The 13,353-nt window shown below is 41.8% G+C and overlaps 2 protein-coding genes across 20 annotated transcripts in view; one reads left to right on the forward strand and one right to left on the reverse strand.

The window, feature by feature from the left end:
- Positions 1–9,454, reverse strand: part of PEG3 (paternally expressed 3) — a 41,538-nt gene extending 32,084 nt beyond the window's left edge. Inside the window, exons 1-2 of one of the 2 annotated variants that reach the window (XM_086354751.1) lie at positions 9,352–9,454; positions 2,137–2,267 (exon numbers count right to left, since the gene is read on the reverse strand). The gene's annotated coding sequence lies outside the window, so the exon portion shown is untranslated. Of the gene's footprint in view, positions 1–2,136; positions 2,268–9,351 lie in introns of those variants that run through there. The other variant, XM_086354745.1, reaches the window with a different exon arrangement.
- The window catches only part of LOC147354792 (uncharacterized), a 197,226-nt gene that overhangs the window by 7,863 nt on the left and 176,010 nt on the right, over positions 1–13,353 (forward strand). For 6 of the 18 annotated variants that reach the window (XR_015146593.1, XR_015146596.1, XM_086354935.1 and 3 more), the window contains exon 1: positions 9,382–9,798. The exons of 2 other annotated variants lie outside the window; for them this stretch is intronic. The gene's annotated coding sequence lies outside the window, so the exon portion shown is untranslated. Of the gene's footprint in view, positions 1–9,381; positions 9,799–10,231; positions 10,339–13,353 lie in introns of those variants that run through there. 10 more of the 18 variants (XR_015146594.1, XM_086354930.1, XM_086354943.1 and 7 more) reach the window with 4 other exon arrangements.

Raw genomic sequence — 13,353 nt, forward strand, 5'->3', positions numbered from 1 at the left:
TATATATATATACACATAAGGACCAGTGGTAGGCCAGGTTCTGGCTCACTGCAATTAAATTCAAAATAGCCCCTGCCCTAAGTCATTTATTTGATAAGTATGTCTTTAAGCTTCAGTCTAGCTGGCAAGATACATAAAGTTGAAAAAATAAACCTTTAAAAATTGCAGTGAGGAGTCTGAAGAAAAAAACAGGCAGCTGCAATGAGGTGGAGAGGGGGATAGGTGTTTGTATGGCGGTTAAATAGAGCAGTCAGGGAAGGCTTCTGTATGGAAGAGAAGCTAAAACTAAACTGTGAGAAAGAGCTAGCCCTGGGAAGAGCAAGGGGAGAATATTCTAGACAGATAAAATAGCAATATACAAAGACTAAAAAGGAAAAAAAAAAAAAATAGAACAGACATCAGAATGCCTGGAGGATAGCAAGAATGGAGTAGAGGGGAGTAAAATGAGGTTTTACAGGTGTGCAAAAGCCAGTTCTTTAGGAGCTGGAGGCCAAGATAAAGATCTTGAATTTGATTCAAAGGTGATATGGAGTCATTAAAGATGTTTAAATAAGGTCTGACATAATCCACTGAAAGACGATTCATGTTGCTGTGTGGAGAACTAGGGGACTAGAGGTTGAAAACAGAGGAGGCCCGTAGACCGGTTAGGAGGCAGCTGTCTAGGCAGGATGAGAGTGCTCTGAACCGGCAGGATGGCAGTGGCGATAAGGAGAAGTGGACAAATTCAACAGGTGTTTTGGAGACAAAATAGACAAACCTGCTGATAATCTGTGTATTTGTGGCAAAGGAAAAAGGCATCACAAATGATTCCTGTATTTTTGGTTTGAGCGGCTGGGTAGATGGAAGTGTTATTTAGTGAGTCCTTGAGTCACAGGTTTGGGGAGGGGAAGAACAGAAAATCCAGAGCTCTCTTTTTGATGTGTTACATTTGAAATGCTTACCCTCAAGCAAGTGGAGATGTTGAGTTAGGTACTCTGGAGAGGTCTGCTAGAGCTCTGACTCTGGAAGTTTTCCACACAGAGCTGTGAAGTGAACACTGTACTCTACAAAAATAAATTCAAAAATGTGTTCTTCAGTATTTAGTACTCTTGCATATTCAGAGCTGGATAGGTAATTATCTTAGTATACAAATTTGTATACAGTTCCTCAGTAATGCAAATCTAACCAATTTTCTTTGAGAGTGAACTTAATTGTTTAACCCCCTCTAGGAATTTCAAGACAACAGAAAACCAAATGTTCACATACAGGCAACCAACTCTATCACAAAAACTGCTTCTAAATTCAAATATTAAACAGTTAATTACACATAAGATTAAAGACAGGCAAAGGAGAACGCTGTCACAAATCTGATGTTAACAGAGAAAAATTCAGTGTCAAATCTGGCTGATGGTATTAAGATTCAGAACTATAAGAGTTTCTGTAGGCCAGGAAGGATCGCCTACCCACAGTTCTGCTCACACACCCCTGTCCAAGAGGGCACCAGGAGCCTTCTCTCACAGGAAGCAGAAGCACTCAGAGTCAAGTTATCACATGCCAAACAAAATACTTATTTAAAAAATACAAGGTTATTCACATACTTTTTTCTCATACTGGTTTGCCAGGAAGAAAGCTCTAATCCTGAACTGCAAAATGGCAGACACTCATTTATTCAACCATTCGATAAACAGGTATTATCAAAGACATCCAGACACTAGGGATAAAATGATAAAGGAGATGCAGTTTCTGCTTTCACAGGGGTGTATGGTTCACAGATGACACCAAACAATTATAAACAGCCACATAAATAAGATGAACGGGAAGCAGTACATGTGACGGCAACACACTGTGCCTAAGCATGTGTGTGAGGGAGTCTGAGGTGCTGAGGAAGAACACCGCATGTCTAACAAACAGCATGTACGAAGGTTAGGAGGCAGAGAGGAGTACGGAGAGCCATGCAGCTAGAATACAGACTGGCTTAGGACAGAGGAGGGGGAGAGCAGTCGGACCCTGCAAGGCCTTGGAGGCCACTTAAGGACTGGAGATCCCTGACGATCACAATCTCTAGCTTACCACAAAAATTCCCCCCAGGGTGACCAGCCAGCACTCGGATCTCACTCAAGTCTCCCAAAAAGTGGCATGATTTCCACTCATACTCACATGTCAACACCTCAGGATGTGATGAGAATGGTATGGAGAGGTGATCTGGCTTCTACAATGCAGACTGTCAGGCCAGGAGAGAACACACACTCTTATCTGGTTCATTTTGCCAAAGGCCCACCAAAATAAATCTGAGGAGAACAGGAAAAAGACCATCATTGACATAAAAGTAAAACATGAATCAGAAAGCAGAAAAACATCTGGAGATTAGAGAAACATTTTATAAATTCTACATATTTCACATAATAGAAACTTCCATAGCCATGAAAAAAAAGGATGAGAAATACCTTATGGAATGATCTCTAAGATACACTGTTAAGTAAAAGTCAAGGTGCTGAACACTGAATACAGTATGCTTCTTTTGTTAAACAAAGAGGCAAACAATATATGTGTATATATATATTTGCTTCAATATACATGAAATAACTCTGGAAGGAAAATACACAGAAGTAGTGACATGGTTATCTACAGGGAGGGAAGCTGGTGCTGAGAGAAGGGGTGTGGGAAGGAAATGTTCACTGTGTACCCTTTTTCCTTTTTGAATTTTGGGCCACACAAATAAATTACATATTAAAAGTTAAAGCAAACATGTTAATATTAACCAAGGTTTTAGACAAATGATATGTAAATTTTAATGAAAATGAACATTGTCAAGGAAAATGCTGCTGCTGCTGCTAAGTCGCTCCAGTTGTGTCTAACTCTGTGCGACCCCATAGACGGCAGCCCACCACGCTCCTCTGTCCATGGGAGTTTCTAGGCAAGAATACTGGAGTGGGTTGCCATTTTCCTTCTCCAATGCATGCATGCATGCTAAGTCACTTCAGTAGTGTCCGAGTGTGCGACGCTATGGACAGCAGCCCACCAGGCTCCTCTGTCCACGGGATTCTCTAGGCAAGAATACTGGAGTGGTTTGCCATTTCCTTCTCCAGTCAAGGAAAATAAGAATTACTAAAACTGACTACCAAAGGAATAGGAAAAAAATTAGGAGAAATCTTCTTACAAAGAATTCCTATGTGCTAAGACTCTCTACTTCATAATTTCTATGCAAAGAGCTGACTCATTGGAAAAGACCCTGATGCTGGGAAAGACTAAAGGCAAAACGAGAAGGGGTGGCAGAGGATGAGATAGTTAGATGGCATCACCAACTCAATGGACATGAACCTGAGCAAACTCTGGGAGATAGTGAAGGACAGGGAAGCCTGGCGTGGTGTATAATCCATGGCGTCGGAAAGAGTCGGACATGACTGAGCGACTGAACAAGACTCTCTACAACATTTTAATAGCCTAGCACAATGATTTGCAACCTCACAGTCTCTATGAGATTAAAAACTAATATTTATTTAGCACTTCCTGTATGTAGAATACAGCATAAAACATTGTATGTATTTGTAGCTCCTCCTTATTGAGATATAGGTGACCTCATGACCTGTTTTACATGTGAGCAAAGTGAAGGTCATGGAGTCTTACTCCAACTTCCAAAGCCAGCAAATGACTGCAGAGTCAGACTTCAACCACTTGTGCTAATATAATTTTATGCTAACAAATTGGAAAACCTTAAAGGAATGCATCACTTTCTAGGGAAGCAGAAATTATTTGAAATCTCAGTTTAACTGGACCTGTCCTTCAAATGCTCAAGGAGCAAATTATTTTTAGTTTGTACACATTGTTCCAGAGCGTTTAAAAAGACAGAAGGCTTGCCAGTTTATTCAACTAAATTAGAAGAGTGGCCTCCAAGAACAAATTTTTTACAATAAAATGGCTATCTTATATGAGGCATTTGCTCTATGTCAAGTTTTAGGAGTCAAGTTCTTTAAAAATGATCTGGGTGCTGCTTGGGAAACAGTCTGGCAGTTCCTTAAACGGTCAGTTACCATAAGACCCAGAAATTCCTTTTCTGGGTGAAATGAAAACATATATTCACATAAAAACTTGTACATGAATGTCCACAGCAGCAGTATCACAAGAGTGATACTGAAGTTTCCAATTCAAAAAGTGGAAATAACTGCCCATCATTTGATGGACCCACTGTTTGATAAATGGATAAATAAAAGGTGGTATATCCATACAACAGAGTATTTGGCAATAAAAAATGAAGTACTGATACATGCTACAGCATTGATGAACTTTGAAAACATTATGCTAAATGAAAGGAAACAGTCATAAAGGCCCACAATATCGTATGATTCCATTTATATGAAATGTCCAGAATAGGCACAGACAGACAGAAAGTAGATTAACAGTTGTCTAGGTCTAGGGCAGAGGGGAATGAAGAGTGAGGGTTTCTTTTTAGGGTAATGAAAATGTTTTAAAATTGATTTTGATTATGGTTGCACAATTCTGAATGTATTAAACACCAGTGAAGTGGGTGAACTTTATGGTAGTGAATTAATTACATCTAGATGAAACTGTTATTTAAAAATATGCATCTGGGTGAGTGCTCCAAATAATCTTAATGAAACTAGAACTAATATACTTGTTTTATAGATGGGAAATCTGCAGCTCAGAGAGGATGACATTTATTCAAGTTCATAATCTGATTGAGAGAGTCAAGACTCAAACCTAGGTCTTTCTGCCTACAGTGCTTTCTACTTCCCAACACAATTCTATGCAAATTAAGTGAGAATCTTCAAGAAACGGCCCCCTTGTTGAGAAACATAAACTCATGGCTAACAGGTTCACAAGGGCCATCTTCTAAGAACAAAAAATTCCTGCAATACTATTAAACATTCCAAACCTAGAGTGAGAGAGAAGGCTGCCCATTAAAAAACCTAGCAAGTGGTTTTCCATCTCAAATAGGTCTGACATTAATGAGTGCCCTGGAGGACAACAAAAGTAATAGCTGTCATTTATTAAACTTTTACAACAGGCAAGGCCTGGCACCAAGCACTTTATATGCATTAGTATGTTTAATCTTTACAGCAACTCTGTGAAATAGATACTATTATTATCCAAGTTTCATAGACCAGAAGTGAGTTACGGGAGGTGGGTAGCTTGTCCCAGGTCACATGCTAGTAGATGGGAGTCAGGAATCAAATCCAGATCTTTGAGACACCCAAGCTCTCACCACCGAATACACTTCTGTGCTATGAAATTTGAAAGCTATAATGAAATGGATCATTCTTGAGAGGAAGACAGATAATAAAAACTTGGCAAATATCAAGGGAGCGCTTTCTTCACAAAGTGCCCTAAGCCCTTGCCATTTTCCAGCAACTTTCTTCTCACTTCCAAGGAACAAATCCTATGTTTTATAAATTGTACCATTTCAGGGGAAAGAGGCAAAAGTCTTTCATTTTAACAACACAGCACGGGAGTTTTTAACCCCAAATACATCTTATTGTGAAATAGTAACAGCTAATATTAATTGAGAATTTATATGTGTCAGAAATTTCTCTGTTTCATTAAGTGTTAGCTTACTTAATATTCAAGACAATTGTCTGCAGTGGGTACTATTATAATCCCTATCTTAGGGATTAGTTAAGAGAGGCACAGAGGTTGGGTGACCAGCGCAAAGTCACACAGCTAATAAACAGCCAGGATTGAAACCCAGGTCATCTAGCTCCACCCTCTAGCACATATTCCATTTGACGGATTCACACTAGCTGATAGAGCTAGTATGTGATTCGTTAGATGCCCAGCATTATGCATAATACAGTATGTATTGTATCAGCCTAACAACTTGAAGAGGCACCTATGTTAGCAGAATACCTATTTGCAAGATGAGGAACACGAGGCTTAGAGTGCTGGTTAGCTTGCCCAAATATATCCAGTTAATACAAATCAGAACCAAGTCTTTCTTACTCCGTATCGTACCACTATTCATTACGTCAGGCCAAATTTGGACACAAACTAGTTGAATGAAGTAGTTAATTGATTGGAAAAAAATAAAAATAATACTTTGTGACACATGAAAATGGTATGCAATCCAAATTTCAGTGTTCATAAACAGTTTTATTGGACACAGACACATCACATTGACACACTCTCCGTGGCTGCTCTCACACTGCAGTGGCTCAGCTAAGTAATTCTGAAAGATACCACATATCCCACAAAGCCTGGAATATTTACTGTTTGGCCCTTAACAGAAAAGATTTATGGACCCTCATTCTTTTTGGTATTAAAACTCTTAGTGAAAAATGGAGGGGGAATATATAAAAAGTACTCCCTCAAAGGAAGAAAAAGCATTCCTTTAAAGGGTGACTGGAGTAGGAATGAAAACTTCCTTCCAAACTTTCAAGGAACAAATTTCTATGTTCCATAACGCGTTCCAAGGCCTCAAAAACAGTGGAGGACGTCCCAGTTCCTTTTAATGACTGGTTCATAAAGGTTTACAATCCCTAAGCTGTTTTAATTGGAAAGAACTCTGCATAATGAAAATAACAACAGCTGACACTTACAGAACTTTCCCTACGACTCCAGGTGCTTTGCTAAATACAAGATTTCCATGTAATCCTCAACCAGGGAAAGCAGGGTACCATTGTTTTCCAATTCTGTGGATGAATTGGAGACTCAGGAGGTTAAGCACATTGCCCATGGTGCTAAAGCTGATAAGAGCTCAGGCCTCTAACCCTTGCTTCTGTCTTCAGAGACTACACTCTTAACAAGACACCATTTAATTTTAACCTGGTCTGCAAATATTGAGGAAATGCACACTTTCCTGAGAAAATAAAAAGTACCAAAACTACGAAAATAATCTTGGTTGGAGGGAGAGTATATAGAAGCTTCCTACCGACTCCCAGGGCTTCCTGGTGACCTGTACGGTAAAGAATCTGCCTGCAATGCAGGAGACCAGGGTTCGATCCCTGGCTCAGGAAGATCCTCTGGAGAAGGGCATGGCAATCCACTTCAGCATTCTTGCCTGGAGAATTCCACGGACAGAAGATCTGGCAGGCTACAATCTATGGGGTTGCAGAGTCAGCCACAACTGAGCGACTTTCACTACCTCTACTGACTCCCAGAGAACAAATAATTATGTGCCACAAATTGATTTGAGGGTGTGGAGAGAAGGGAGCCCTCCTACACTGTTAGTAGGAATGTAAATTGGTGCAGCCACTAAGGAGAACAGCATAGAGATTTCTTTAAAAATTAAACACAGAGCTACCATATGATCCTACAATCATACTCCTCAGCATATATCTGGAGAAAACACATGGTCCAAAAGGATACATGCAGCCCCAGCACCCACAACTTTCATTGCAGCACTATTTACAACAGCCAAGACCTGGAAGCAACCTAAATGTCCACCCAGAAATGAACAGATGAAGAAAATGTGGTGCATGTATACAATGGAACATCACTGAGCCATTAAAAAAATAAAATAATGTCATTTGCAACAAATGGATGGACCTAGAGATTGTCATACTGAGGAAAGTAACTCAGAGAAGGAGAAATATCATCTATTGCTTGTATGTGGAATCTAAAAAATAAAATAAAATTACAAACAAACTTATCTACAAAACAAGACACAGAGAAGGAACTTACGATTATCAGCAGGGAAGTGTGGGGGGTCAGGGATAGTTAGGGAGTTTGGGATTAACATTTACACATTACTATGTCTAAAATGGATAATCAACAAGGACCTACGGCATAGCATAGGGAACTGTGCTTAATATCATGGAACAACCTAAATGGGAAAAGACTTTGAAAAAGAATAGGTACATGTGTCTGTATAACTGAACACTCTGCTGTACACCTAAAACTAACACAACACTGTTAACCAACTATACTCCAATAGAAAATAAAAAGTTAAAAAAAAGAAAAGGCTTCTCAACCAATGTTATACCCTAGCCGAGCAGGTTGCGATAGCACCCATCTGTTGACTCACCACCCTCTCTCCCCTCGAAAGGAATCCCTGTAAGATAAGGAGAGTTAACGTTTTCAGCTGGACTGTGTGTCAGGGCACTCACTATTCTAAGACTTTCTATGCAGTAATTCATCTAACCTAGGAAAGACTGTTTCCTGCAAACTGAGAACCACAGAGACTCAAAGTCTCACAACTAACAAGTTAGAAGAGCTGGCCCCAAAGCCAAGTCAGGCAGCAAACAGTCAGCATCCTCAACAGATTCCCTACCATTCCATGGTAATAAATCTCAAAATCCTAATCAAACATGTTCGACCCAGGGAAAACAGAAATTGGAAAAACTGAGCCAAACTTATGGCAGGGGTTGGGGGGGCAACGGCATTCCTATAGTGCCCAGTCAGCTGTCCTCACAAATTATCTAAACTCCCAGCAGAGCAGTTCTGAACCAAAACCATCTGACTTCCCAACTCTGGATAAAGAGACTTCAAACGCCTTATGGTAAGTTTAAGACGCCAGCCGCAAAATACCACATACTGTACCATTTCATTTTTATGAAACTTCCAGAAAAGGGAAATCTAAAGAGACAAAGTAAACTCATGGTTCCTCGGTGGTAGGAGCCACCACTGACTGCAAATGGGCGGGACCGAATTTTGAGGGATGATGGAAATGTTCTAAAGCTTGCAGCGGGGCCTGCACAACTCCTTAGAGAGGTGAAAGTCGCTCAGTTGTGTCCAACTCTTTGCGACTCCATGGATTATACAGTCCATGGAATTCTCCAGGCCAGAATACTGGAGGGGGTAGCCGTTCCTTTCTCCAGGGAATCTTCCCAACAGCGATCGACCAGGTCTCCTGCTTTGCAGGCGGCTTCTTTACCAGCTGAGCCACCAGGGAAGCCCGGCACAACTCCTTAATTGTGCTTTAAAATAAAAGAAAAAAAAGTTGAGTTGAACACTTACAGTGGGTAAGTTTTAAGGTACGTAAATTTATGTCTCAAAAAAGCTGTTTAAAAGACAAGAGGCTGGCTGTTCCGACAACCGATTCCTAACCGAAGGCAGTTTCCTAGACTCAAAGCTTCCTCTATTCAAGTCAATGGTAGTCACGGGAAAGCCCAAATTCAGAGAAAACACGGGGTGGAACAGAGGTAGGGAGCGGGCCCCGGACTTCAGGAGCGCTTCCTGGAAGGTTTCTCGCTGTTTTAAGAAACCTGGCGGAGAGGCTGGAGGTCTTCGGTGGGCCCGGCCAAGAAGCAGCCCCGCAGCGCGGAGAAGCAAAAGGAACTGAGGTTCTGCGGGAACCGCGGAACGCCTCATTCCCGACGGCCTGAGTCCAGCGCGAGGCCTGACGAGGACGCCCGGAGAGTCTCCACAAGGGAGGGAAAACCGACGTCCCGAGGGGCTCCACGACCCGAGCCCACCGACCTCGTAGCCCCGAACGGCCAGGATGTGGATGGATCGCCTCCCGCGACGGCTCAAGATGGTGCCCGGACCCTGAGGGCCCGCGCGCCTGCGCCCTGGACCGTCTTTGCCATTGGGCCCACGCAGGGGCGTCGGACTTTCCGCTGTTCTCCCTCCGGTGTGGACTAGTCGCCCCATCCCTCGGTAAAGAACGGACAGAAGAATCACGCCCTCCATTTACTGCGGCTTTAGAGTCGCAGGTCTCTAAGCCTAGCGCGTGTCCCTGAAGAGAACCGGCAAGCAGCCCGGGAACAGGCGTTGCCCTGGTCAACGAGTCGGTACTTAGTGCGCAGGCGCGCCGTGCGGGGCTCAGCGCAAGGGCGCCTGGGAAACCGCCCGGCAAGCGAGTAGGGCCTTGCCCTCAAGGAGCTCTCACAGGAACCAGGAGCAGAGAGAAAGCGACAGGCCAACGTAGGTATCCGTTAGCTCTACCCAAACCGTCCGTTGTAGAGTTGGGGAAATGTGTTTTCAGACACAGTAGTTTTATATCATGTTCTAGACAATGAGTTCATCTTTTGTCAGTGAGTTTCAATTTTAGAATTCTATGAGGTTATATTTTGAATATTCACTATGTTCTGGGGAAGAGATTCCGTGACCAGAATGAAAACGCTAAGAGGGCAGGCACTTGTCTGTCCAAGTACCCACTGCACCTAAAGGGTACCTGGCACAGAATGAATGCTCAATGAATAGTTTTCAGATTGCTGAAGTCTAAAAGAGCGTTTTTGTTGTTTTAGTCACTAAGTCGTGTCTGACTCTTGAAACCCCGTGGACTGTAGCCCGCCAGGCTCCTCTGTCCATGGGATTTCCCAGGCAAGAATACTGGAGTAGGGTTTTCCTTCTCCAGGGCATCTTCCCTCCCCAGGGATTGAACACGCGACTCCTGCATTGGCAAACTGAGCCACCTGGGAAGCTCTTAAAAGGGCATGCTGCACCAAAAGTTAAGAGTTCTTGGTAAGTGAACCAAGCACTAGCTTGGCTGATAAAACCAAAATCATTTGTTAAAAAGTAGTCTAGTGTGCGAAGTAGGGTTGCATGATATGGCAAGTAAAATTACAGGATAACCCAGTTAAATTTGAGTTCTAAATGACAGTTTTTTAGCGTTAGTATTGTCCCATACTGGATTTTCTATATTTTATCTGGCGCCCTAGTGAGAAGGCGAGAAGGCAATATGTTAAGGTGGAGAGGGAAGATGATTTCATTCCTCCTAGAAAGAAAACTGGAGAAGAAAAAAAGACACCTGAAATTTATAAATAAATGCCTCCAATTATGAAGCAGACCTAAGACTGTGCTTGAGAAACTTTGATTTAAAGTCCACCTAGCCCTGTGCTAAGGATGGTATTTACATTATCATAATTGAAATGTCCTCTGCAGTAGGATAATTATTATTTTTATTTTACAAATGAAGAAAGAGGCTCAGAGATAGGAGGTGGCTTGCCCAAGTTGCCATATTTTCATTCAGTCACCCCAAAAATAGTTACTGAGAATATTTTAGTGTGCTGCTCTGGTATTTTTATTCCACACACAGGCTGCCTCCTGAACTTGAAAATTTTAGTTCTCTGCTCACTGCTTAGGCACCTTCTCCTTACCCACGCCAGCTGTTGTTTCCATGGTAACCAACCCTACTCTGCCTCTATTGCTAACTAGAGCTGAGAGCTCTTGAAGGGGAGCAAGAGGAACCAGTGACGTTAGTGTACCCCGCCTAAGGAATGGGAGGAGTGCCTGGAGCCCTAAAGCTGCCTCTTTCAGTGGTTTGTGCTAGATGCCTGTATGTGTTAAAATCTGTCTTTGGATGGGGTGTCTGCAAAAGAATAAAAAGTTGACCGTGTGAACCTCTGTAGACTCCATGGAGTCACAGACTGTCGGTTCATAAGCTGCTGCGAGCACCAGTGATATTAACATTTTGCATGCTTAATACTTATTAATTCATTTAGTCTATCACTCAGTCAGTAATGATCTGAAGAAAGCTGACTTCCTATGTGTGCTGAATGCTAAAGGTACTACTGCTGTTAATACACTTACAGTCTCTACTGCTGGAGACGCAATGGCACCCCACTCCAGTCTCTTGCCTGGAGAATCCCATGGACGGTGGAGCCTGGTGGGCTGCAGTCCATGGGGTTGCGGAGAGTTGGACATGACTGAGCGACTTCACTTTTCACCTTCATGCGTTGGGGAAGGAAAGGGCAACCCACTCCAGTGTTCTTGCCTGGAGAATCCCAGGGACGGCGGAGCCTGGTGGGCTGCTGTCTGTGGGGTCGCACAGAGTCGGACACGACTGAAGCGACTTAGCAGCGGTAGCAGCAGCAGTCTCTACTGCCCTGTTCCTTAGAGTCCTGCAGGAGAGATACTTATTTATTTGTTTATTTTTTAAGATTTTTTAATTGACGCATCTTTGATATACAATATTATGTTACAAGTATATGATCTAGTTATTCAGAATTTTTAATAGTTATATTCCATTTATAGTTATTATAAAATATTGACTATATTCACTGTGTTATACAGTGTATCCTTGTAGGTTAGTTTATACCTAATAGTCTGTACCTCTTAATCCCCTACCCCTGTTTTTCCCTTCCCTGCTTCCCTCTGTCCTTTGGTAACACCAGTTCTTTCTCTACAAGTCTGGTCATTTGTTGTATTCACTAGTTTGTTATACTTTTTAGATTCCACATATAAGCAGTATTATAGAGTATTAGTCTTTCTCTGTCTGACATCTCACTTAGCATAGTCCCTTCCACGTCCATCCATGTTGTTGCAAATGGCAAACTTTCATTCTTTCTAATGGCCAGTAGAGTCCCATTGTATATATGTAGCACATCTTCTTTATCCATTCCTCTGCTGATGGACACTTAGGTTGTTTCCATATCTTGGCTATTATAAATAGTGCTGCTCTGAACATTGAGGTACATGTACCTTTTCAAATTAGTGTTTTCATTTTTTTTTTCCAGATATGTACCCAGGAGTGGAGTTTTTTGCTTAGTCAGATGGTAGTTCTGTTTTTAGTTTTTTTTGAGAAACCTCTGTACTATTTTCCGTAGTACCTGTACCAGTTTACATTCCCACCAACAGTGTACAGAGTTCCCTTTTCCCATATCCTTACCAACATTTGTTTGTGTTGTTTTGTTATTTATTTGTTCCTTTTGCTATTTTGTTATTATTTATTTGTTCATCACTATATTCTGAGAGCCCATTATGTGTGAGACATATTAGAGTCTGGGAGAAAGTTTGAAAAGTAAAACAAAATGCTGTGCTGCATGGAAATGAGCCTGATAGGTTTGAGGTCAGGTATTAAACAGATAATCACAAGGATGGCACATATTTACTAAGTACCTACTGTGGTGCCAGGCACTATTTCAGACAAAGGGACTGTAGCAATGAACAAAATAGACTTTGTATCTGTTCTCATGGAGTTTACATTATGGTGCAAAGAGAAGAAATACATGTAAATGAATCATTTAGTGTCTTTCATTTACAGCATTAGAGAAGGAAAATGGCAGCCCACCCCTGTATTCTTGCCTGGAGAAAATCCAGGGACAGAGGACCCTGACAGGCTATAGTCCATGGAGTTGCAAAGAGCTGGATGTGACTTAGTGACTAAACAGCAGCAACAACAAGAACAGTTACAACATACAAAATATTCAACTCAAATTGACTTAAATAAAAAGGAGAATTTGTTGGCCTAACTAATTGAAAATGCCAGAGATATAGGTGGTCTCCTCTATTTAGAAACATGATTTCTATTATTCTTGCAAATCTCTGTGGTTTTTCTGCCCAGTATTCCCTCCCCCTGTTTCTTGCCACAGAAGCCTTCATTTTCTATGGAGATCTGGTGAGGGTTTGACCCAAGCCTTGTCAGACACTCTGTTCTGTTGCTGTGCCCACCGTGATTGGTTCAGGAATGAGCATGTGACTCCAGGTGAGGCATTCAGAGATACTCCTGGAATGATAGCTCTTTGCTAGGATGCTAAA

Source organism: Bos grunniens, chromosome 18 (genome assembly GCF_055505025.1).
Source record: "Bos grunniens cultivar Pamir isolate PY7600 chromosome 18, Bosgru_T2T1.0, whole genome shotgun sequence".
Taxonomy (NCBI): domain Eukaryota; kingdom Metazoa; phylum Chordata; class Mammalia; order Artiodactyla; family Bovidae; genus Bos; species Bos grunniens.